General features: G+C 40.0%; 1 long non-coding RNA gene across 1 annotated transcript in view; it reads right to left on the minus strand.

The window, feature by feature from the left end:
* Positions 1 to 8,200: 8,200 nt before the first annotated feature.
* LOC117951388 overlaps positions 8,201 to 21,974 on the minus strand; it is a 23,091-nt gene continuing 9,317 nt past the window's right edge. Inside the window, exon 3 of the long non-coding RNA XR_004658154.1 lies at positions 8,201 to 8,212. This is a non-coding gene — a long non-coding RNA (uncharacterized LOC117951388). The remainder of the gene's footprint in view (positions 8,213 to 21,974) is intronic.

Consider the following 21,974-nt stretch of genomic DNA (forward strand, 5'->3'; position numbering starts at 1 on the left):
CAAATATCACATAATATCCCCCCCCCATAATACACCTATTCACTTTTCTTAGATGTGAGAGGATCAAAACCCCTTTGTGTAGACATTTTATTGAACATTTTATCTTATTGGGAAACAAGAGAGCAGGGTAAACCAGGAAGAGTAAGAGGTGAGAGAAAGAGAGTGCCCTTGCTATAATGTGTTCACCTCCACTCAAAGAAACCTCATTTTCCTCCTCTTATGCCCGCCTCCATCCATCACTCTCCTCCTCCTCTTCTTGTCTCCTGGTGTCTGTTCTCGTACTGATTAATGAGCAAAGCCCGGGCTGAACCTATTAACATCGTGTAATATCGCTCAGTCTGCAAATAGCCTGCACTGTCCAGACCTACTTTACACTTCTCAAGGTAGTGGTGGCCTATTAGACTGCTCTCTGACTGTGCCATGTTGTCTTTGACTAGGGTAGCTGTTTCTCTAACGTTCTCTCTCTCTCCATCTCTCTCTCTCTCTTTTCTTTCATTGTGTCTATTTCTGCCCTTCTGTGCCCTCTCATGTCTATCCGTGCCTCCTCCCTAGTTGTATTCCTCATCTGCCGTTGTGTCAGTTATTACTCTCTAACTCTCTTCTCCAGCTATCCTTGGCCCTATTAGGGTGGTCAAGTTGGGAGATTAATCGGCCTGAAAACCACATCCATCAAAAAAACCTTCAAGGAACACGTGTCCCTCTCAACCCACTTCCTACAGCAAAGACTTCTTCAGTTGCATGTGCATGTACAGCGCACACACATATACACATACACTTCACATTTTATCACTTTGTTTCTTTGCAACCTAATACAGCAAGACAAGCAAGTCAGAAAAATGGGTGGGCCCGCCACTAACCTGAAATTAAAATTTTGTTTCAATTTGCAATTATTAAAATGTTATATTTAGGGCTGGGCAAGTTAACACGTTATTATCCCGTTAACTCATTAATTAATTAAAGCCGACAATTTTTTTATCGGGCGTTAACACAGTTTTTATTATTTCTTTATTATTGTAAAAGTTTGTTGCTCACAGGCTTTGTAAATACTGCAAAGTTGAATTTTCTGATCTCCGGGGTACTTCCAGTCTGAAATATCACCTTGACAGTTGATACCAGCAAATCCTTCAATGAAATACACAGTGGCGCGGGGCTTTGACAGGCTACGTTAGATGCAGCGTGTGGGTAAGTTTAGATAAACAAAGGCAAGAGACGCTAACAAATGCCATAGCGACGTGGATAGCTACAGACTGCAGGCCCATGGAAGACATCAGTCTGAGAATCGCAACGGCGACGGCAGGTATGAGATTCCCTCAAGACGCACCATCACAAGAAAAATACACAAGTTGTTTCAAAAGGAGAGGACTGCAAAAGCGACCACGCTACAACATGTGCGCGCGGGACCCTTTATCAAAGTTGCACAGCAGTGGAATGTGTCAAATAAGAGCGTGTTTGACAGTTTCCTTGCAAAAGCAACTGCAAAAGTTGTGGGGCACTCTAAAGCCAGTCCAGCAGGTGCTGCAGAGTTAGAGCAAAAACAGAAGAACGTGGACATAAGAAGGAGTCTCTGATGCAAGACGTTCCAACCAGATGAATCCATCTCTGGACATGATAAATACATTATGTTTAAGTTGAGATGTACACTAAATATTTTATTTAACTGCTACTTTATAAACAAAATACTGGTAAGTTTTTGCGGAAAAAATATTACGGCACTTTTGTTCATATAGCAGAACATTAAAAAAAAAAATTGCACTATATACACTACTTTTGAATTCATTATTTCATTTTGCGATTAATTGCGATTAATCAGGGAAATTATGCGATTAATCGCGATTAAAAATGTAATCGCTGACCAGCTTCAGTTATACTTTACATGGAGTAAGTCATTAACCACTGTTACCTAGATACAAAGTTTGACAATCTATTTGTTAGACTGCAGACTTCAGTCCCACACCACCTTTTCATGCCACTGACCATTGGAGAATAGGTGAGTCCATGAAGTCGTTACTAAACGTTATTTCAAGCATTCAGCTACCATTTACACTATAGGGAAATGTACAATAACAAGAACATTAGAGGCATCTGTCCTGATAATAGCTTGAGCAGGAAGGTGTGATGGAAACAGAGGGTGACGGGGAAGTGAAAGTTGGCTCAGAGGGTAGTAAGAGAGCAAAATATGGAAGAGTAAGATTATTATTACTTATTTCCTATTCCTATTTCAAATCTTGAACCAAAGGCTTTTTTGCCAGTGAGGTTTAGTCGTAGCTCTTTGACAGTGAAAGTGACATAGAAGAGAATGTGTCTGAGACTGAGGAGAAGGTAATAAGACTACATCTACACTAATATCTTATTATTTTTAAGCTGCTTTTTAAGACAAATACGGTCTCAGTCCACCCAAGCGTTTTAGCTCCAGTAGAAGAACTAATCTCTGTCCATATTAAAGGTCCCATGACATGACAATTTCATTTTATTAGGTTTTTTTAACATTGTTTTTGAATTCCCCCAGCCTGCCTATGGACCCCCAGTGGACAGAAATGGCGATAGGGGTAAACCGAGCCCTGGGTATCCTACTCTGGCTTCGAGAAAATGAAAGTTTAGATGGGCTGATGGAAGCTACAGACTCGATATGGTACATACTAAGGAAAGCTCATTGTGGGACTGGCTCTAGTGGGTGTAATTCTGCAAGAAGGCGGAATTTTGGGAAAGAGACTTCAGATAGGGTATTAGCGGACCACTAAGGCCTACAAAAAAGCATTCAAAGAGCACCATGTCATGGGACCTTTATGGCAAATGGTCATGTGTTAAGCGTCTGACAACGCTTAACACATGACCATTTGCACACACTGGACGTGTGCGTGCCAGTGTAAAGCAGATTGTCTGAAGTTCCGTTGGGGTTGAAAATCATGGCTATATAAGTTGAAAATACAGAAATACAGGGGTCGGAGTTATAACAGGGGGGCGCGGCGAGGCTCAATATAAACAAATGATGCATGATTCGGCTGCACTGCTAACAAAGCATGGACAAGTTTTTGAAAAGGACTGACAAGTAAACGTAAAGCAGACAACAAAGTTACACCAAACGCCACAACTACCAAAACAAAGGCAAAAAACTACGTAGTGACGACAACAATTCAGACTAACAGCCATAACACTCCAGGACTGAGAGCGCCATGAATAGTCGTGAAATGGAGCTATTTTAATTTTGGCGGCCATGTTATCCAAACTGTCCGTTCATACCAGCCGCGAGCGATTGTGTCAAGTCAGGCAGGTAATTACATACAGGAAGAAGACCACAGTGCATCCAGATACTTTAAAAAAATAACACATTTCAAAATAAAACTACCAAGTTTATGGAAATTTTGTCTCTCTTGACTCTTAGCTGAGTCCACAGCAAGACAAGCTATCAGGCAAACAGAGAGAGAAAACAACGGATGGACAGACAGAAATAGTGACACACATAAACCCACACACACAAACACACACACACACACACACACACAGAGAGAGAGAGAGAGAGAGAGAGAGAGACTTATGATTTTTGCACCCAAAACACATAGTTTATAAAATACCATGTATTAATATAAATTAAACTACTCAACAAGATATAGGCCTACAAGTACAGAAATGAGTAAACACTAATTTACTTGTGAATCTTTATCACTTTATTTCAACAGTCCATGTTATCCATTTCAGCCAGCGTCGGGTTAGGGTAAGGTTTGAGTTAAAACAAAGGATGGGGGCTGCGATGGGCAAGGGAACCACTGGTGTGAATAAAACCTCCTTAAAAAAACATGTTTGTTATTTAAGAGCTGTTTAAATCTTTGGGGTTAAGATTCTAGTTTCTAAAATGTGAGGCTTTTTCTGCATTGAGTACTTATACTTTTAATACTTTAGGTACATTTTCCGGATTATACTTACATACTGTACTTTAACTAATATATTTTTTGGTTTCATTTACCATCAGCCTACACTATTGCCCTCTGGACGAGTGCGGAACGACTGCACAAGCTCCACAGGAGGCAAAGAGGAAAGAAGCAAAGAGGAATATGAGAGGAAAAAGTGGATGGAACGAAAAAAAATAATCATTTGAGATCAAAAAGAGGGGAGAATTAGCCACTACTAAGAGAAAATATGCGTGAGCAAAAAGACAATGGAAAACAATGCTTAAAAAAATCTTGTGAAAAGGACAGAGAGAAATGTAGAACGACAGATTAAAAAACAGTGGGATTCAAAAATTGTGCTGGTAATCTCACTTTGAATTTTTTGATTTCAGCCTTTATTTCTGACAGGCCGGCTGAAGATATAAAAGGCGAGAGAAAGGAGGAATGACACGCAGCAAAGGGCTGCGGGTCGGAGCCCGCTGTTACGTTGAGTAAACCTCTATGGACAGCCGCTCTACCAACTGAGCTATCTAAAATGAGACACTTTGACAGTAGCCTGGGGTAAGTAGTCGGGGATAGCCACATTTTTTAGAACTACCTCCTCTTTTCTCTGTGGATCAGAAAGGGAAGACCTGGTAACCTGTTAACAGACCTGCTAACCCGTCACTTGGTGCTAACAGCACCAAGTGAAAAGGCTGTAGAGACAGTGGACGTCCATATCTTAAATAAATATCTAACACTGAGGAAAATTGGCTACAAAAACTGTCAAGTACATTTCTTCTGCTATGGTGTTAATATTTATTTCGATCTAACATGAAAGCTAATATACTGAGTGTACAAAAAATAATGGAGTGTAATTGGGTTGCAGCCCTCTTTTACACCAAGTTTTTTTTTTTTGCCGTAACATATAATTATCTAATTGGACCGCACTCTGGTGTATTTCTAACCTCTTACTTTTTCGATCTAACTGCTGACCCAAAAACACACTTAACACACCACATGATGACATTTCAGAATATGCCACACATAGCAAATTGTCAGGTCAATAGTAACCCTTTTCACCCAATTGACTTTTTTTTTTTTCTCGTCAAAAATCCAATAGCTTCTTTCCCTTCTTCTTCTGAGTCGTAACTCAGTTAAACCAGAACACACGCTGCTGGAATCAATGGACTATGAATTACTCTTTCTGGAGATAATGTAGTTTTTTATTGTTTGAATTTAAAATGGGCTTCATGTAATTTGATATCCAGCCAACACTATCAAAGTAAAACCTTTTTTCTTCAGTATTAATGGTAAACCAGATGATTATTGTCTGTATATCCATGGTTGCGCGGCAAATAGGAGCCTTGTTGAGATTAAAAAAATTCTCTTTTTCAAGAGAGAAATGGCCAAGATATAGGCAGCTATAGCAATCATTCACTGACAATCGAATATAAATACACACACACACATACACTTAAATCTTAGGTATCCTGGTCTGCATTATCCCTCTGTAGAAGCTCCCCTATGTCTCATGTTTATGTTAATTAAGCCAAATTGTTTCCAGATATTCTCATACACCAAGCTTTCACTGTTTTGTAAAGCAGATTTAGACTAGTGGCAGCTTTTTCATTGTTCTTTTATCCAGCTTGCAGTTGTTGGATGAGATCATCCATAACATGATCCTATTAATGCTGAACTTTCAACACAGCTGAGGGCAGGTTGAGTCAAGCTGTTCCATCTGGGCTAGTGCTAAACCAGTCCTATTCATGAACTAGCAGCCTGAGTGTAAACTTAATCATCAATTTGTTTCCACTGTTTCACATACAGTCCATACTGTGTCTTCAACCTTGTCAAAGTAGTAAACATAGGACAAAAAGGTCATGAAAGTCATTGGAGAGCTTCAAACAAACCTTTTTCATTTGAACACGGCACAAACTCTATTGCCACATGGATAGCAATGCAAGGGGTTCAATTAACATGCAAATACATGACATGCATCTCTTCACTTGAAGTAAGTATCGACAATTATTCCCAGTGTTGGGCAAGTTACTTTTAAAAAGCAATTAGATACAGTTACTTATTACTTCTTCCAAAAAGTAACTCAATTATATACTATATTATTATATAGTTTTTGACACCTTAAACTCATGTAGTCATAATTCATTAAGGAAGATTTGACATAGCTGAAACTGCATGTGTCTCAGTTATTAATGTCAAATGATTTTTTGCCTTTCAAGTTTTAATTGAAAACGTGGAATTGCCCGACTTTCTAATTGTGGGTCTTGCGCTCCCATTACAAACGTGTGCCAGTGAGTGCTAAAGGCATCTCTGCAGCATATTAATGTCAGTGATAAGTCTGAATTTTAATGTTGCTCTTGCTTGCTCTTACATTAAATGGTAAAAATCCAGCCTAAATCTGAGTACAGTCTATATTTGAGACACATTTCTCCTCAGACTCAAAGAATCCGTTATTCAATTACACATTTCAGTCTATCAGCAGTTAATGGCTGATTATAGATTCAGAACTATGGTAGCAGATGATTCAAAGGAGATACCAATGCTTTATATGTTTGAGGCATTTTAAATAAAGCAATTAAAGAGGCAATATTGAAATCCTTTAACTAATGAGTCCATAAAGTCAGACTCCATGCTACTGCCAATGCAGCAACTCCAGGTTTTGTCTGGTGATTATGAAGTTTTCTCAACTCACAAGTTTCTTACTTATAATGTCATTGCTGGCTCAAACTCATGTTGACCAACTTAGAACAATAACTAAATCAGCAACCATATTGAAAACTGTCATAATTAAGCCCATTCAATCACAAGTACTTAAAATGTTCATTATCTTCTTGTTAGTTTCCCTTTTGGTTATAATTGTTATAATTTTCATCAGACTCATGTAAATACGCAAAGGAACATTACAAGTTTTTAGACAGCTGACCCAGCCACACCGCATCCTGAAAATATGCTAACAGTTTCTTAATAAGCTTTAGGATTTTCATTGAGCTCAACATTTTTAGACACAGAGAGAAAAGAGCGGTGCACCCATAAAAGTTAAAACAGTCCCAGATGGGTATTTTTATGAAAGATATAGATTTTAAGTGGAAGGAAATACGTACAGGCTATTTTTGTTTCACAATGACAAAAGTACTTATTATTTAACTGGAGTTTGGTGGGTTTGGTGATTTTGCCCTTAAATTAATCAATATAAAAACATATTCAAATGTTGGCTGAGTGAGTTGGCTGCATCAATTTTAGACAGGACATTCCTGATGTTTGCAATATTACGTAAATAAAAAAAGGCGGCCCTTGAAATTTGCTTTAATTTAACAGTTCACTCTGTAAGTATAGTGTAATGAACAATGCACATGAAAGGGAGCACTACTTGCTATGTAACAAAGCTAAAAATCAAATACGAAGTTGATTATACAGCTCAATACAGGTATTTGTATGGTATATTTGTAGTTGTATTTTTCTATGATGTAAAATATGTTTGGACTGACTGTCTAAGTCCTGTTTGTTTTCATTGAAGTTCACATGTAGGTAGGAAAATGGGTAGGTCTAATGTCTCTTACACAGACTACCCATTTCCAAGTGTGTACACTACAATTTTTGGTGGAATTAATTGCATATACAGTATGCATTAAACAAAGTGTTTTCCAGAGTATGAATGAATGATGATGAATGTGTGAATTCAGACTCATAGCTTAGCTATAACTGCAGACCTCTTACTTATGTATCTAAACATGCAATGACACATAGTGTTGAAATGCAACATTTTATTTAGAAATGAAAACCCATTCATAACCCAGACAGGAATATCGGAAGCCTGACTCTCGTCAGCAGACTGTCAAATTGCTCCCTGTTGAGGCAAAATTTTCCTTCAATTCAATTTTATTTATACAGCGCTAGATCACAACGTACCACAGCACCCTAGGCCGAAGGACAATGATCAATTTTATTATTGTTTTGTTTGATCTGAGGATCTGTTGACCTCAACTGAGGAGGTAATAGGGCGGTCCTAAATCCAGCTAATGCGTCCTCTTTGGTAGAAGCAGAGCTGGAGGATGATGGGGTATTGTTGTCAGTTTCCCTGGTGGAAGTCTCTGAGGTAGTTAGACAACTCCACAGTGGCAAAGCCCCAGGGATTGATAAAATCCGTCCAGAAATGCTAAAGCTCTGGGTGTGGAGGGGCAGTCTTGGTTGACACGCCTCTTCAACATTGCGTTGTCTATGACGGTGCCTAGGGAGTGGCAGACCGGGGTGGTGGTTCCCCCCTTCAAAAAGGGGGACCGGAGGGTGTGTGCCAATTACAGGGGTATCACACTGCTCAGCCTCCATGGTAAAGTCTACTCCAAGGTGCTGGAAAGGAGGGTTCGGCGCATAGTCGAACCTCAGGTTGAAGAGGAACAATGCGGATAGTTGTCCTGGTTGTGGAACAACGGATCAGATCTTCACTCTCGCAAGGATCCTGGAGCGAGCCTGGGAATGTGCCCAACTCCATGTGTTTTGTGGATCCGGAGAAGGTGCATGACCGGGTCTCCCAATGCAATATTTCTCTAACTTTTATTGTCTCTAAATGTAGCACTTGAAGCAGTTCAACATATTTTATAAAGTTGATGTAGCCCACTTGCTATATTCTTGCAATTTTTGGGTTGTACACACATGGATGAATGCACTTGTGGGGCAGCTATTGATGGGGTGCCAATTGGAAGGTTGGTGGTTCGATACCCGGCCCTGCAATTCCATGTTGAAGTGTCTTTGGGCAAGACACCAAACCCCAAGTTGCCCCCTATGCCCCGGCCTATAGGTGTGTGAATGTGTGTGAGTGTATCTGATGAGCAGTTGGCAGCCTCGGCCACAGTGTATGAATGTGTGTGAATGGTGAATGGTTCCTGTATGTTAAAGTGCTTTGAGTAGTTGTTAAAACTAGAAAAGCGCTATATAAGAACAGTGCATTTACATTTACTTACTAGAAGTTGCTTTAGATAAAATCATCGGCTGAAGGAAGGTTATGTAAAATCCATGAGCTGCAGAATTAGGTTAATCTTTCACTTAGTGATTTGATAATAAGATATTAAAAAAAAGATTAATGAAGCATTATGTACATTTAACCGTTGACTCTAAATCTATGAAAACTATCTACATATATCTTAAAGTAATTATTAAAGACGGGACTATATTAGCAGTTTTCATGGCCTGCTTGCTCACTTTGCATTCTGCTTTTATTGGTTGCCACTTTGTGGGAACTTTCTTTCTCTGTCCACATTCTGTTGAAGTCTACTAATATCTCAGAAGGACTGACTACGACTGTGTTTTCTATGTGGGAAAAAATGCAATCTTAGAGCAGCCAATTTCATTTTCTTTTCTTTTTTCTTTCATTTTCCTACCTTTATTTGTCTCTTTTCTCACTTCTTCAATATATGGCCACATTCTAACTGCTTTGCTAACTTCATATCTTAACTCTGCAGAAGCCACTGGCCTGGCAGTGGTGTTACTTTGAGAGATCAAGGCCGTATAACAGTGGGAGAGAGAGAGAGTAAAAGATCTCGAGTGACAGAAGAGCAGAGAAACAAAAACAGATGAGGGGAGAGAAGCAAAGAAATGAGAACGCTGAAGAGTTGCATTAGAAGAGATGAAAAATAATTTACTGGTTCACAGGGTGTTGTGGCCTCTTTGTTGGCTGGGAAATGGCTTGGTGTTGCTAATATCGTGTGTATGTGTGTTATCGTGTGTATGTGTGTGTGTGTGTGTGTGTGTGTGTGTTACTTTGAGAATATGTTTGTGTGTACTCATATGCATATGCTTCTTGGTGTGTGTGTGTGGTACTTTGAGGATGTTTGTGTGTGACTACTCATATGCATATGCTTCTTGGTGTGTGTGTGTATGATACTGAGAACTTGCTAATCAGTGCTGTTTGGGACTTGCAGTGAGAGCTATTCATCTGGACATGGCTCTAATTATCTCCGTGGTGATTTTTTACCAAGTGGATGTGGTTTATACGGTGTGGGGGGGGGGGGGGGACATGTGTGTGTGAGATAGAGAGAGGGGGGCACTCTGTTGTTGTTAATCTTCTTTCATCTTCTTCTTTTTTTGTCTTAATTTTTTTGATTAATGACATTCCAATCAACTGTGTCCGGAACTCTCAGAGGTTTGGGGGGGATGTAACAGAGTACTTGAGTAGGGAAAAGTGTTGAAAATAAAGAGAGAGAGACTTTGAAGGAATCAGAAGGAGAGAAATTAAATTGGACTTTTTATGCTCATCCTGCCTACAAGACATGGGAAACAGCCAGACTTAAACTAATCCCACTGTGTTCAACAACAAATCCACCCAAATACAAATACATTCATTGTCAGTTTTCTGTTATTTTCACTGGTGAGTACTGCCTCAATAATACAGAAATAATAATAATGTATACTTTATTAATCCCACAAGGTGAAATTACAATTTACACTCTGTAGTTATTACACACACCTTGAATATGTCAGTTGCAGCAGAGATGGCTAGCCTGGTTCACATTTATCTATTTTTGTTCAACAATTTAAAAGGATATACCGTTGTGCTCATTGATTTGGAGAAACCATTAACCTATCAAAGCTTGGAAGGGGGAATGGGAGCCACATCTTCCTTTATAGCTAGTTAGCTACCAAGTTATAACTATAACAATAGCAGCGGAATAAAACACAGAATGGCAAAAAGTGTGAATAAGATTGTTGTAAGTCGGCTCCAACAGTACGTAGGGCCTACGCAGGCGGATAGGCGCAAATTATGATAACACGCATTGCAATTCTTCATTTATTGTTGAAATGGGGGCTCAGGCTGCTGTCCCAGGACCCAATGAACACATAGCTAAAAAGCAAAAATGTCTCTGCAGGTACTGGGAGGACTGGGTAGGGAGATCCGCCTGGATTACTCCAGGTATGCGTAATGCAAACAAAGTGTTTTTCAATGTATGTAGAAAGGAGTTTGGCATTTCCAGTGTTGGGCAAGTTACTTTTAAAAAGCAATTAGATACAGTTACTTATTACTTCTTCCAAAAAGTAACTCAATTATTTACTTAAAAGTTATAAAAGTAACTAGTTACTTCAGAAAGTAACTAATGTATTACTTTCAAGTACATTTTTAAATGGTAAAATGTGACCCCCACCCCCCTTTAGTGGAACTTAAAATACATTTGCATGTTCAATTGTTTATGATAAATCTAAATACAATAATTATTTTAAATAGTTACGTAATGAAATGGACACTTAATACAATCCATTATTAACAGAAACAATTTACACAAATCTATACTATGTGGGACAAAGTGAGACTAGCCTCCAATCAGATGCCATGTATGTAGATATTATGCCTAGTGGATCGATACAAATAAGATAAGATAAGATAATTTGTTTATTAGTCCCCAATGGGGAAATTACTGCACTTCACTCTGTGTACACACTTTTGTTAGTACTCACACACAGGCCTGAAATACACACACATGCTCAGGACCTATACATGCACTATACATGGAGATATGTCGGAGTGAGTGGGCTGCCAGCTGAACCAGCGCCCTGAGCGGTCGGGGGGTACGGTGCCTTGCTCAAGGGCACCTGGCAGTGCCCAGGAGGTGAACTGGCATCTCTCCAGCCACCAATCCACGCTCCCAACTTTTTGGGTCCATACGGGGATTTGAACCAGTGACCAGTGACCCTCCGGTTCCCAACCCAACTCCCTAAACAAGTCTTTACCTCCCGGCTCAGAGATCTAGTTGGTCTAATGAAAAATAACAGCTTAAATTATAGTAACGCGCCGCCAACCAACTGTACAGACCAACACTTTGTTTTTCTCTTAATTTTTTTCATAATCGAACTTAAGTTTATGATTATGATTTTTTATTTGTATTTTCTAGTTTACATGACAAACTGTTTAATTCTTGAATTAAAATAATACATAATTTTGGTTGTAGTTAAAATTCCGGTTAGGCTCAACGTTAGCTGTTATCTCAAACCTTCAGTGTTTGTCAACCTAACATAATCAAATGAAACAGACCACTTCACACTCTTCACTCTCTGATTTGAGTTGCACATGCGTCACTTTACGACAAGTGAAGTTGTGAGTTGCGCATCAAATCTAACATAACTAACATCTGCAATTGAGAAGAGCCGTTCTGACTCGACTCTCATCGGGTATGACACGTTATGCCGTAAACCGTTAAATCTGAGCATGCACGACTCAAATCTGCACTCGACTCACATTGGGGAGTGACAACACCACTGTATCCTCTCTACAATGATTTCTATCTAATGTTGTTGTGATAGTCAAAGTGCGGGCGAAATATGTTTCCCTCGAAACATAATCAAGAATGCAGTTTCATTGTATGGGAACGTCATTTTTTAAGAGACACGGTTGCTAAATCAGCCCTTTTATGGTAACTTGTGCTATCAATGTTTATAAATGAGAGACCGCATTTGGCATACACCGACCCTCGTTTAGCAATCATGACCTTTCCAGTCAATGCTTGATATTTCACAACCTGTGTCATGGCGCATCACAAAGGCGTGCGTGAAGTGGCTCTCCGCCCAGCTAAAATTACGACTACAGGCCAGGTCTACTTTCACGCAAGATGTTCCGACAGCAGGACCGTAAGTGAAACGGTAAGAGTATCCAATCACATGCTCTGTTTTTTTTGCATTTCATTAAACCAATCACAATCGTCATGGGCAGCGCTAAGCTTTGCACGGAGCCACATGCATAATATGGTAGGAAGGAACCTTGGGAAGTTCAACTTCAACTTCAACTTCAAAAGTTGTATTAGTTGTGCAAGAAAAAACTCAGATTGGACAGATAATCTAGCTAGCTGTCTGGATTTACCCTGCAGAGATGTGAGGACCAGGTAACCCTAGTCCTCATATTAGACAGATAGTCTAGCTAGCTGAATTCCAACACAGAGAAAGCAGAGGGAAAAGACATGCATCTGGCAGAACCGTGGATATAGACCAGGTGGAAAACTTTACTTACAATTCCAAAGTGCCAACAGAGATATATATGAGTATTTGCAATTTAAATAACTTTTCATGTTTAAATGAACTTTAAACAGTGTCGTCATTCATTACATCAGAACTAATATTTTTTTTAAACTAAAAATGACATTTTTTGTTTGTTTGTTGTGTTCTTTCTTATATTACCTCTCACTACGTTTTCCTAATCAGAAAATGGCTTTCTTCACAAGTGACTGGGTGGTTCCCACTGTAGGATAATTTGTGACTAACAGACATTTGTTAAGCATTTCCCTTAATATCCCATTGGCACACAAAACACCTCCATTAATAATCACTGCCCAAACAATAAATGTCTCAATTAATATGAACGCATTACATTCCTTATCTTCTGTTTCATTATTTCTGGTGGCCAGATTAACATTTGTGTGCTAAATAAATGCACAGTACCTTAGCTAATCCATCCTATTAAATTCCAGTCTCCTTGTGAAGAATAATTATTACGTTGTTAATGATGAGTCATATAAAGTGCAATAATGAGCAATTTTGATTTGACAATGACGTGCAGTAAAGGTCAAACAGCCCGGGTGTTGCAGGCGTTCTTGTAAAACTCATACAGTCATAATTAGATGCTATAAAACAAAAAGTGCTGTCTGTGCTGTAAAAAGTAATGGCACACAATTTGAAGCTGTATTAAGTGAAGAGTGTTCATATTTGCAGCTCTGTGGCTGCTGGTTTAAAAGTCCTTGCAGCAAATGGAAGGAGCACACATGTGAAAAACAAGCGGCAAAGGTTACAACATGTAGATCACATGTGGAAACATCGAAAAACATGCGCTTTGACATGACGTCTTTTGCATTCCATGTGGTTTTGCAACGTGATCAAATGTGTTTTTTTCTGTAACGGAATGAATTAAGTGAAACTCAATGGCAATTCAGTCTGATTATCAGGCGAGATTTACTCCGTCTCCGCAGGAATAGTGAAGCATGGCGCATTTCACTGACTGTTAGTGTGTTTGAGGTATAATGATGATGCTTTAATTCATTTACAGGGCCACTAATGGCGTTTTTCCACTGCTGGTAACAGCCCGCCTCGGCCCGCCTCGGCTCGCCTCGGCCCGCCTCGGCCCATTATACTTCCGTTTTCCATTGCAGATTGAGTAAAGCCTCAGCGTGGCTGGTCACTATAGCAACGCGTGACGACGTAATTTTCAGCGCGGGTCACAACAGCACGTCGGCTACTCGCCGCAGCCAGAAGAAATGTTTTGTTTCAAAAGAAGCTGAGGGAAGCAACGAAAATCACCACTAAAGAAAACAGGAGTTTGGGAATACTGACGGAGTTCAGACGACGACAAAATATATATATATATATATATATATATATATATATATATATATATATATATATATTGTCTTGTTTTTTAAAGTAACAGTGTGCAATATTGGAAACGACATGAAGCCGCTAGTAGCCCGAACCGTTGAAAAGTGAGAATCGTGCAGAAAGTGGATAATCTGTCGGTGTCCGGCTTGATTTGTTTTAAATGTCCCGTTTGTTTTGGAAACACACTCCACACTCTTGTTTGCTAAAAATGCAGTCATAAGTGACGACCAACCAGTAGTCTGCAGGTTTCCACGTCACCTTTTGGGCTCGCCTCGGCTCGCTTGGAACCTCGACTGAGGTAGTACTAAAAAAAGTACCTGGTAGCAGGTCCCAGGGACTTTTTTTCGTAATGGAAAACCAAAAAAAGCGAGTAGACCCGAGGCGAGTCGAGTAGATACCACACAGTGGAAAACCGCCATAAATGTACCTTTATTTGACATCTTCTGTTGTTACAAGTGACCACAACCTGTGGTGAAGACTCAATTTACAAAATAAGATGTAGACTTGGTAAGCTGAGTATTTGTTATAATAAGGATAGAAAAAAAGATTGCAATGACGTTCTCTCTGTATTTGTAAATAGGATTAGAGATGTCAAGGCTAACATCAGCCCCTTGACTACTTTCTATTCTGTTAAACTTTGCCATCTTTAAACTGCTCTTTTCCTTTGTCCCTGCAAGACCTCACTGATCTAGCGTGCAGTATGACATCTTTTTTAGCTTTTCTTTTGGTTCTGCAATGCTGCATTTTTGTTCTTTTTTACCATCTCTTTCAGGTCAAACCATTTTTATCTTTACCTCTGCCAGAGTTCTTATTAGAGGTGGCAATGTGTTCACAGCTCTTGTCACGCACACCTTATTGCTGTCTTTTTTCTCTCTTTTTTGGCCAGGCCTCTTCTGTAAAAGTGCCAAATAAAAAATGATGTATCAACTAAACTCATTCAGCCCCACCTCAGACCTTGCTGTAACAACCCAAATTCAGCCAGAACAAACCTCAGACAGATCCCAGGCCGACCTGAGTCACCGCTGGATCTGTGGCTGCTTGGACCCAGCACTGCCGCCGGACACCAGCGTGCTGCCCCCTAGTGCCAGCCTGCTGGGTGAAAAGATGACAGCAATGCAGGTGGATCTCCCCCTTGTGTCCTGGATTGTTGACTACCTGACAGGCAGATCACAGTATGTGCGCCTGCAACACTGTGTGTTAGACAGCGTATTCAACAATCTGGGGCCACGCAGGGGACTGTCCTCTCTCCCTTCCTCTTCACCATCTACACCACAGACTTCAACTACCACACAGAGTCCTGCCATCTCCAGACTTTTTCTGATGACTGCTGTGGTTGGATGTATCATCGAGGTGGACGAAGCTGAGTACAGAGCTGTGGTGGGGAAAGTGGAGGACTATAAATACCTGGGAGTGTACTTGTACAATAAACTGGACTGGGCCAAGAACACTCAAGCCTTCTACAGGAAGGGCCCAAGCCGTCTCCATTTTCCGAGGATGCTGAGGTCCTTTAACATCTGCAGGACGATGCTGAGGATGTTTCATGTGTCTGTGGTGGCCATTGCTATCCTCTTTGCAGTTGCATGTTGGGGCAGCGGGCTGAGAGCAGCGGACGCCAACAGACTCAACAAACTGATCCGCAAGGCCAGTGACGTTGTGGTGATGGAGCTGGACTCTCTGTCGGTGGTGTCAGAGAGGAAGATGCTGTCCAAACTACATGTCATCTTGGATAATGTCTCCCACCCACTCCATGGCTTGCTGCTAAATCACAGGAGCACTTTCAGTGAAAGACTCATTCTCCCAAATGCACCACAGAGCGCCACAGGAAGTCATTCCTGCCAGCGGCCAGATAGTCTAGCTTGCTGTATGAATTTACCCTGCAGAGATCTAAGGAGCAGTTAACCATAGTCCTCGTAAATAGACCGGAGTTTAACATTTCAACACAAAGAAAGTGGAAGGCACCAGCAATCCCGGAAGTGGAAGGTTGTGGATATGGACTACTCACCGCCTATTTGAAAAAAAAACTTTTCTGTGGTTGCTGTAGCCCAGATTGCTAGATCCAGTTAGCTAGCTGATGCTAGATCCAGTTAGATAGCTGATGCTAGATCCAGTTAGCTGGCTGTTGCTAGATCCAGTTAGATAGCTGATGCTGGATCCAGTTAGCTAGCTAGATGCTAGACCCGGTTGGTAAGGAGCTTACTTGGAAGCTAGGTTGACAGTAACAACTCTACTATCATGAATAGTGACATTATGAAATAAAATGTGGCATTATGAAATTAAATTTCACAGCTTACTAACAAGATTGGTTTAATAATTAGACTAATTACATTATTTAACATTGAATTGTTCATTTGTGTATTTTACAAAATGTATTCACATATTTATTTTATATTCAAGATTCCTATTAATACGCAGTTAGACAAGTATAAGACAACATACGTCTTTGGTTTTGGGCTCCACGTCATTGCAGCAATATTTCAAATAAAAAGACTTTGAGACTCATCACTCATTATTTCATGAATTACATTTAAAATGTAATTTATTTTTAACAGTCAAGTCAGATGCTACTGACTTAAATCTAAAGCCACGGAAATAATGACAGGGAATACAGAAAAAGAGGAGAAAGGTATTAAGGAAGATTAACAGAGTGAAGGATGCAGCGAGAAAGAGAGATTAAAAAGGAGGAAGCAAGAACTGCTCACAGAGAAGGGGTGATGGATAAAGGAGAGTGATGGATATTTGTCAATCAGACATCAGTCCTTTTCTACACATTTTTTCCTCTGTCTGCCTAGTCCTAATGTATATCACATTTCCTCGTCCTGCTGCTCTTCCTCTACCTCTCTGCTGTCTCACTCTTCCACCTCACTCAGCTCTCTTTCACTCTGCCATGTCTGTCAACCTACACTATCTTCATCTCTCTTCTTTTTCTTTACCTCTCATCTCTATTCTCCAACCCATCTTTCTGATGTCACCCTCTTCCCTCTTGTCTGTCGTTCAACTTCTGCGCTCTAATTTTCATCACTCTGTTCTATCTCTTTCTCTACTACTCTCATTCCTTCTATTATCATCCTACTTCTGTTCTTCCACCTCCTCCTAACCCTTCTCTCTCTCTCCCTCTCTCTACTGGTGTCAATGCTCCACCACCACAGTCTTGCAATAGAAATGACAAATGGGAGATTATAGCTAAGCGTCCTCATCCTCATCCCGCGAAATGCTCCTTCTCCCCAGACACACACACACAAATTAAAAGTGTGGTTTTCTAAAACTGTGGTTTCTTTTCCTTATCCCGGGACATATGACTGCAGTAGTCACAGGGATTTATCAGCTCTAGCTCTGAATGCCAGTGATGAAAACATGACATGTGACTCTGTGTCACCTTAACCCCAAACTCTGTCTGTGTCCACCCAAACAGCGCTGAACATGGAACATGGTCCCAATTAGTTGGCACTCAGTTTGAAAGAGAGACCTAAAATGTAAGACGTATAACAAAAAATAAATCCAGCACTGGTGTGAAACTGTGGCTTCAAAAAGTCTTTTTTTAACACAAGCGGTTGGAAAATTGGTTATATTGATGTTTCTCTATTTTCATTCAAACAGTGAAACAGTTTGGACCCCAAAGAAGAAGACCTAAATGATTGCATTTAAACAATGCTCCTACAGTGTTGCATGACAAGGAAGAATACTGCTGAAAAACTTTTGGATTTTGAATTTGTTTTCCAGTCCAGAAAAGCGTAAGGGACCCTTAATCGTTACTGAACCACAACGGTGTTATTGGGAAGCTGTCTTTCTTTAGGCCGTTTGCAGTCTTCTCAGTGGTCAGATTGAAGAGGTTTAAACTTTGATATGTCAGTCCATAGTATGTTCAATTGACACTCCCTGATACAATTCTAATAGAATTAGAATTTCTATTGTAAAGTTTGAGGAAGAGCTTTGCTAAGCAACAAGTTGCCCGTTTGTTACAAGTTGCTTCTAACAAGCCCACACAAATATATATTTAATGGCTTTATTTGGCCAAACTAAAAACTAGCTTCACTTCACTTCAAAACATCAGTGTATGGGTCAATGTGCAAAAGAAAAGATAAAAGATAAAGGCAAAAACGAGGAGCTAATGTCTCCGGGGTGGTGTGTGGTTATGTGGGAAAAGAAGTGACCAGAGCGTAGTTGGCACCCATCTTAAATCCATGTGAGCCAGGCTGAACAGGTGTGCTATATCTTGTAACGATCCTGGCCTTAGCTCGGCCTACAGGAACTCTAGAGGACAGTGAATAGAGTTGTTCGAGATGAGCCAGGTCTGTACGGAATCGATTACTGGCGATCGCCGCCCAATGCATGATGGTTAGATTTGTGTCTGATTTGATCTCGGCTAACTCTGACGTCACGCACACGTGGGCAACAATAACCTCACAAGATCAAGGCGGCCGCAGGTTTGAGACGCAGGCAGCGCAGTTTCATTTCACCAACTGCAAGACCCAGGAAGACCCAGGGTATGCTGGGAAACGCCAGCCTCTCAGCTGATTTAACAGCGATTGGTTCAGAATCGATTTAACATGACGTTATATATAAACTTTTTTATTGTTTTTAAATTGGAGGGATTTTAATTGATAGTTGTCTGATTTAAAGGCTCCAACATCAGAGAGACTAAATCTGTTCAGATCATCTACAGTTTGTTTATTAAAATCAGCCACCGATCGCATGTAGAGCATTTTCCCAGCTACTCTGTCATAATAAAAACAACTGGAGACTCTGTACCAGCTGATATATGGGTCTGATAACATTTTATTAAATCGGAATCTGACCTAACAGGATGTAAGTGTTTCTGTGACTTCCTGTTCTGCCTGAAGGCTGCATGAAACGGCTGTAATCTCTCCGATTTGACAGCGGATTTTTGGCACTGCCTTTTCAATTGCTCAAAATGAAATCTTAAATTGAAAGATGACATTGAAAATGACAATGGAACTAAGAGACCCAGAGAATTCAGACCTTTCCACCAGCCTTTGGACCACGCCTTCTCATTTACATACTTTTGTACTTTTTTACATAAGGGCAATTGCCGAATGTCAAATTCAAAAGATTAAAGGGCAAAGACTAAAATAAAACTACTTGTTTTTTCTATTTGAGATTTTAATTTAAGTATTTCCATTTAAGCCTTTCCATTTCACATTCAAGGTTTCTCTTTTCTTATCTCCATTACAATTTTCAACGTCGTCTTTCAATTTAAGATTTCAGTTTGAGCATTTATATTTAAGCTTTGCATAATTAATCTGACTAATTACATTGTCACTATATATTTTTAAATTAGCATTTCACATTTTCAATCTCAGTTACCTTTTACCTTTTTTTAAACTCAATTATGGCATGATTGAATGATGGTACTGATAAAAATTCAGATAAATGATATTGGACTTTCAATTTGAATTATGAATAAATATATCCTCCATATCCTAAAGCAACACGTTGCCTGTTAATTCCAGCTTTGAAGGCTGCAAAATTGTTCACTGACACTGAAACAGCATTATTGTTCACTGATACTGAAACAACATTGAGAAGCTTCCAGTTTCTTTTACCAAATTTACCTTTTATCCTTATTGAACTGTTGCTCAGAGGGATCTTTGTCTCTTTCTGCCCTTTCAACTGTCAGTGTAATTGTATAGCATATTGAACAGTATTTTGTTCTCCATATGGAAAACAAACCCTCTATACAAAATAACCTGTATTTGAAAGACGATTTAAACATATAGAGTAGTCCTCTCAGCCATCTGACTGCTTTTGCAGCAGGAGTCTACTTTTGCAGCAGGAAATTCCAAACGTTTGAACGGTAATGTTGTTGGGCCGATCAGGAGACCTTGGCATCATTCTCAGCTTCTTTAGGGGACAAAACAGGAAGTACACATGCACTGTTGTACAGTAACTTATAGTTGGTATGTGAACTGAAAAGTGTTGAAATGTGTGTGGGGGGGGGGGGGGGGGGGGGGGGGGGGGGGGGGGGGGGGGTTCTCTCAGCATCAAAGTCATCCGCTATATGTAGGGAGACATAGGGAGGAAGAAAGTAGAAAGCAAAGAACGAAGAACACAGCGATTGGGAGTCCCAGGGTGACTGGGTCTAATTGAAATGAATTCTGACTGAAGCAATGACTTTAATGACATTTTGAATCCAGGACTGGAGTAATGACACAGAAAAGGCCCCAGGGGAGAACAGCACTTTGAGTGAGAGGGAGAAAGGGAGCCAAATGAGACATAAGGAGAGAAGAAAAAGAATAGAGAGACAGAGATACAAAAAAGGAGCGGTTGGAGAGGTTAGGTTTGGAGAGAGGGTATTTATTATGAGAGCCAGGGGAGACAGAGAAATCCGGAGAGACACATAGAGAAAGAGACAGACAGATAGAGACAGACCGGTTTCAAAACAGAAGAGACTTTAAAAAGACATCCAGGGAGAGAAGAGGTTTTCTTTATCCATTTCATCAGGCTGTCAAGCAGTTTCTCTTTTTAGATTATTTCCCAGACTGCAAGACACTGTTGATAGGTCAACCTTATAAAGTCACTCTGAAACTCACTCAAACCAACTGAGGCCTGACCACCACAGAATATGGTAAAACGCCATTCTGTGATAAAATATTAATCACATAATGACATATTCATGAGCCTAAACCTTAATATTGCTTTTATTTGAAGGGATTATATTACTACATACTCACTGGTTTTACATTTCAATGTATTCACAAGTCACATCTTTGAGGTGATTTAAAAGAAGCAAAATGGAATGGAGAATATATGGTATCCATGGAGAAAAGTACTTCATACCTGTTACAACTTCAAGTTGGTCTGGCGGAATGGGGGATATAGGAAAATACAGATGACATTGCTAAACGTGGAAGCCTAAATTTAACTACTAGAGTCCAGGACAAAATAAAACAAATCCACTAGCCGTGGGAATAAGAAACCCAAAATAGTAAAACTTACCAGACCTTCCTGGTAAGGGGTCCCAATACAAAAACAATTTAAAATAATGGACTGATCTATACCTTTAAAGGTCCCATGGCATGACAATTTTCACTTTAATATTAAACTGCATTCCCCCAGCTTCCCTATGGTCCAACAGTGGCTAGAAATGGTGATAGGTGTAAACCGAGTAATGGGTATCCTGCTCTGCCTTTAAAAAAATGAAAGCTCAGAAGGGCCAATTTACAATCTTTCCCCTTATGAGGTCATAAGGAGCCAGCTTACTTCCCCTTTCTCTGCTTTGCTTGCCCAGAGAATTTGGTCCGTCCATGGGAGAGAGACATCATGTCTTGTAAACAAGCAAAGCACGGCAGTTGGCCGTAAATAAGCCACTTAAGGCAAATGCCTGAACCAGTTTCGAACATCTTTTTTCAGGGACATAAATAAACCCATATCCTGTGCGCTATATAACTTTGGATTCGGTAATCCATTTATTCACAGTTCTGTAAAACACATTTTCAGTGTTGATCTAGATCTACTAGACAGAAATTACTGGTGAAGGGAGGTCAAAAGTGTAATGTGCGCTCCATTGGCCAAATAGCATCAACTGTGTTTGCTTCATTTTGTTAATCTAAAAATATTTGCTTTGTTTTACTAATGTGATTGAAGCAGTATGAGTTAAACTCGTAACTATGTGGCGCACAGGACCCCCGATAAAAACAGGTATTAAACCTCCTGACTGCCCAGCTAACAATTTTTGGTTCCCAGAACGTTCTGGGAACGTTCGTTTTTGGTTGTGGGAACGTTCCCTAAAGGTTT

This window comes from Etheostoma cragini, chromosome 10 (genome assembly GCF_013103735.1).
Source record: "Etheostoma cragini isolate CJK2018 chromosome 10, CSU_Ecrag_1.0, whole genome shotgun sequence".
In the NCBI taxonomy this organism is placed as follows: Eukaryota; Metazoa; Chordata; class Actinopteri; order Perciformes; family Percidae; genus Etheostoma; species Etheostoma cragini.